The following is a 5,766-nucleotide window of genomic DNA, read 5'->3' as shown; positions in this document are numbered from 1 at the left end:
ACTGGGGGAGCAGGTGAGGTTTCAGCAACTCCTGTACCTCCTACCTAGAGCACTGAGATTCAGAATTGGCAGCCCTTGAACTTCTCCCTGTGGGTGGTCAGAGCTGGGGAGAGGGGAGCTGTCCACTTTCCTGGTTGACACCTCACTGTGATCTTGAGCATCTACCCAAGGGGAAGATGAGCCATGCCTCCAGCAGTAGGAGGAGTTAGATAGGTCAGCACCAGCTATAATACATAACAAGTCCAGGGGAAACCTGCCACCGAGTCTTAAATATTAAATTTAACTTGTACACATGACATGCAAAACCACTGTCTCATTGAAGATGCATCTCACATATGGTAATGAGGTTTAGTTTTATTATGTTTTGGTGATGAGGTTTCACTGGGGTCACCCAAGCCTCTTCTGACCCCCTGTGTGGGGCCACGCCCCCAAATGCCAGCTTGCAGATATGACCTGCTATTTTCTCTCATGGACAAGAATTCAAAAGAGAAGTTGACCAGCTGTAAAAGACATTACTTGGACAATTGGGGAAATTTGAATATAGATGAACTATTAGATGATATTCATTTTGTTAGGTGTGATCACGGTGGGATGTTTGGATAGGAAAATGCCCTTATCTCTCAGAGATTCGTACTGACATATTTGAGGGTAATAGATCATAGTGTATGTAATTGACTTAATAATTCACCAGGAGACTGATAAGGCAAATTAAAGACGAGAATATTCAAAGCTATAGTAATTGAGGCGTTGTGTGTAGAGGAGGGTCCCCCAACCTGTACGCGATGAAGTAGGATGAGGATAGTTTGTAATGACGATCTCGGATGCTAAAGAAATAGTTCATGTTTGGCTTATTTACTGTTAAGGGACAAGAACATGTATAGTTTTTAATTTTCCCCATTTTTCATTCAAAATGTGGTTAAAATGTTAAAGCTTTTACAATTTTTCAAAGCTCAAGGGCACATAAAGCCTGGGCTACGCACAGTACATTTTCATGAGTGCAGGCTTGGAAGCTGGCAGGGAGCTGGGACCTGAGCGCCACCATTCACGAGCTGTGTGCCCTAGAGCAGGTCATAGAACCTCACAGAGACTCAAGCTTCTGCTCTGTGGAGTTAGGATTGCCTTCCTGGCAATGCTGTGACGGGGACAGGCTGTGACCAGGGAACCTGCCTGGATGCGTGAATAACTGATAAGCAGAGTAGCCTCTTGTGGACTCAGGGGAAGGAAATTTGATTTCGTTCAGTGTACAAAAAATGCAGAGAGCCCCCCAGGAAGACTTGACTAGCACGTTTAGTATTAACCTTCCACGCTCATGCTGGTGACATAGATGTATCAACACACTGAACTGACAGTCATGGAAACCCAGAGCTGTCCTGGGAACTCCGTGTCGTAGGAAATAGCCCTGAGACATTTAACTCATAAAAAATGATTTGTAAAGGAAAAATCAATATAAACAGGTTTCCATTTTTAGTTAGTCTAACCTGTATTTATATACAAAGGAAATTAAACTAAATATAAGTTGAGATTCACGTTTTCTCCCATTTCTAATCCTTAGCCTAATAAAAATGGCCCCATTTATCAAACAGATACTGTAGGCCAAGTATCACTAGATAGTATTAATTTTCATCTTCAGCACAGCCTTATGAAGTAGGTATTAATATGGAATTATCTCCCTTTTAACAGAAGCAATAGGTATCAGAGGCGAAATCTCATGCTTGGAGGTCATAGCTGAAAAGGCAGCATAGCCTTTGATGAGAAGCGCTACAACCTTGCCCTGACCTAACTCGGTCCCCCTCCCGGCCCCACTGCCTACGAGCCATAGAACAGGGACGTGGACTAGAGCGCACCTGCTTGGGGCCCAGTGTCTTCCTGAGAATATAAGAGTGACGAGAGAATCAGCCCGTCGGGTCCGGAGGATTAAACAAGCTAGTGCATTAATAGGTACAAAGCATGTGGAATGGCTTCCAGCACATAGCCGGTGTTCCGTGACATAAGGTGGCTTATTTAACAAATTCAACCTGGTTGGCTGACCCTTTGCACTGCCTCACTAGTAAGTAAACTCAGCCGGTGGCACCTTTCATTATGTCATTATTAAGAGAGGGCAGGAGATGGGCTTCTGGACCCAAAGGCCACCTCTCAGCCCCAGCATGCCCCCAGGCTGACTTCATCGCAGGCTTCCCTCTGCACAGTAGGGTGGTCAAGACCTGCTGTGTCCCCCTGGTAAAGCCTCAGCAGTGCTGGCTGTGCCCCAGCTCTAAGGTTCTCAGGTCCATGAAGTGCATCAGGGCAGGAGTTCAAAATACCTGCTTTCAGGGTCAATAGTACTTTGCGATACAGAGAGCAGACTTCATCACCTGTGAAGAGGGAATTTCTGTGGCTGAGACTATCTTGAAAGATAGAGTTTAGCCGGAAACTTCTGAGGAAAAACCAGGATTGAAATATTACATTGTAGGTGCATCAATAAACATCAGTCCCCTCATGCATGCATTTCAGGCATACCACAATGGATGGACTTCGGTTGGCCTAGGGTTGGTGTGTTTTTAAAAATGTTTTCGTATTTGTACACACAGCACAAGGATTTCAGGCTGAGTTTGAATATCGGATGTGAGGGCGGTTGTGCATTGCGGTGTCACAAAACACAGAAGAAACAGAAAGAGAATGATTCCTAAAGTAGATGGGGGACTTTCTTCTAACTACAGATAAGAACAACAGCTCATTCATTCACTTACTTGTCCATCTGTCTATTCGGCAGATGTTCATGGGCTTCTACATTGTGACAGGCTCTGTGTGATGCGTGAGGATAGACGGATGAGCAAAACTGAGCCCCTGCACTTAGGGAGGGGGTGATGGCATGAAGCAATGGTCATGCTTGACCTTGGGTGGATACCACTTCCAAGTCCTGGACCTGCTTTCAGCCCTGGGTGGAGGGAATTGGGGCCTAACGTCATCCTACCCACAAGGGCAGTGAGCCCTTCCTAAGAGTAGAGACTGTCGATCCGCTTACCTCCCCACTTCTGAAATTCTACAGCACTCCCATCGAGCTCCTCCTTGCTGAAGGATTCTCGGGGGAATTGCAAGACCGACCACTCCTAGCAATTCACTTTATTTCTCATTTATATTCTCTCGCTCTGCGTTTTCCTCCCTCTCTCCCACTGAAGAATGAATTATATATCCTATAGGCACATATAATTCAAGAAAGAAAATTAAATCTAATATATCCTCAAGCCATTATATTTGTATTTATTTACTCTCTGTGCTCATTGCTTGCTATTAATACTCTTATCGATTATAGCTTATACCATGAAGAGGGGAGAAATATTAGTTGCTGTCGATAAGGGAAGTAAGTACCCTTTTACTCAGCTTGAAATGCAGTCAAGTGATAAGCATTCATTGTGCTCCTGCTGCAATGCTTTGAAGGACACAGATCAGAGATAGGCGTGTGCTCTTGTCCCGCTAGCCAAAGCTGAAGGGTAAGCTAGCACCCAATCGGAACAAGCCCCTGGTGCACTCCTCACACACCCTTTTGTCCTGAATAACATCCCTCTAACTCATCTCAGCCCCCACTTTCTGATCAGTACCCGATCCAAACCAGGACATTGCAACACAGCTGTGTCACTGTGGCTGTTTTGCTTTGCCGTGTGTTTTACGACACAGTTGAATTGGTGGGCGTCTCAAAATATAAAGCTAGCGTTGTGTATCACCAAGTATCATGCACAGCGAGTATTTCCAGTCTTCATTTCTTGTCCATTTTCCCATCTTCATCCCCCTTTATCAGTGGGACAGTTTATTTTTTCTTTTCCCTGTATTGTCTAAACTGTTTTTGAAGTATATTCTTTTATGTAGTGGTGTTTTTTAAAAATCTTAGAATGGAATTAGTCTCTATGGATATGTTCCCTGCTTTGGAAAAGTCATTATGAAGTAGGTTAATGCTATTAAATACAATTTATGAATACTACTGAGTACTGTGAGAATGATTAGAAACGTATTTGGGGCTTCCTTCTGCAACTTGGAGAGTAAATGCTCATTTTGATGAGACTCAGGGATGAATGGGGCTGCTGAGACAGGGTCAAGGCCAGCTGCTCCTGTCTGGGTGGCCGGGTGGGTCAGGATCATTTTTATTTGGGGTATTCTGGATTCGTACGAATGGCAGAAATTTCTGGCACTTACCGAGGTGTGGCTTTAACTTTTAAGAGCCTCGGTTTTCTTATCTATAGAATGGCTATGGCCATTCTTACTGAAACAAGGAGACCTTAGGAGAGAATGAACACCGAGATCTTTTAAACCTTAATGAGAGGATCCTGAAAAGAAATTGGATGAAACTTGACTCAGTCTTGCATCTCCTGGCTTAAGTGTTCCACCTGTGGTGTCATTTGAGGCTGGATAACTCAGAAGCAGAGCATGCATGATATGGGAATATTGTATGAGCCTCTCATGGAGGCCAGTGGATGGGTTCACACTCCTACAAGTGGGGTTGAGGTTCTCGCTGTCGATCATTTTAAGAAGAAATCGGTCCAGGAAATGGAGACTCAGGAGAGGAGCCTTAGACACAGATAAAAGAGGGAAGGGAACCCCATCTTTTGATCTCCATTAATCCAGGGCTCACTTGGGAGCATCTGGGAGTTTCCAGGTGGTCAGGGGGCCCAGGAGCCCTGGAGACGCAGGCCGAGTGATTAGTTATTCTCTGTGCTGTCATTCCTTTCCATGTTCCCCAAACCTTTAGTGACATTTTTCACCTGGTGGAATTGAGGAGTCTAAATGTGACGGAGAACAGGGAAGAGTTTTGCCCCATTACTATCTCCCTATGCCTCTTCGAATCCTCCTTCCCTGCTTTATAGTGACCCCCTCATTGTGAGCAGCTTATATTAAATCTGCATCTTCCAGTCTTCACCTCCGAGTTAAAAGACTTGGTTTTGAAGGTCGGTCTCATTCGTCAGTAAAAACTGTAAGCTGCTGGAGCCGTACATCCAGGCAGAGGGAAATCATGGATTTCTTACTTGTGCACGACACTCCCCCTTGCCCTAGTGTTGGGGTGGGGCTGAGGGTAAGGGGGCTGGAGAGCCTGGAGAAAATACACCCTCCTAAGTGACTGCCCTGGGGGTGGTTGCTTACTCCTTCCCTTAGTCATTTCTGCTGGTTTCGCTTCTGCCCATTTACCCCTAAATATTTTTGTGTGCATTTGCTAAGAACTAAGTCATTCTCCTACTTAACCACCTTCCAAAGGTCAGACTCGGGAAATTTAACAGGGCTACAATATCATTACCTAACTATAGTCCATATTTAGATGTCATCCATTGTCTCCACAATGTCCTTTTCATCTGCTTTTCCCTTTGGTTCAGAATCCAGTCCAAGTTCACGTGTTATATTTAGTTGTCATATCTTCTTTAGTCGCCTCTAATCTACAATGGTCCTTCAGCTTTATGTGCTGAAACACCACGTGATTTCACTGATTCGTGGAACCTAAAAAAAAACAAATAAATGAGTAAACAAAACAGAAACAAACTTGTAAATACAGAGAACAATCTGATGGTTGCCAGATGGGAGGAGTGTCGGGGGATGGGTGAAAAAGGGGAAGAGATTAAGAGGCACAAATTGCCAGATATAAAAATAGTCACGGGGTTGTGAAGTACAGCATAGGGAATACAGTCAATAATATTGTAGTGACTACGTATGGTGTCAGGTGGGGGACTAGGCTTATTGGGGTGATCATTTTGTAAATTATACAAATGGACATTGACAATTCTGAAGAATACAGTTTGATATAGAATGTTC

Source organism: Pteropus alecto, unplaced genomic scaffold, assembly GCF_000325575.1.
Source record: "Pteropus alecto unplaced genomic scaffold, ASM32557v1 scaffold205, whole genome shotgun sequence".
Classification (NCBI taxonomy): Eukaryota; Metazoa; Chordata; class Mammalia; order Chiroptera; family Pteropodidae; genus Pteropus; species Pteropus alecto.
The sequence above is the reverse complement of the archived record's forward strand: the minus strand, read 5'-3'. Positions refer to the sequence as shown.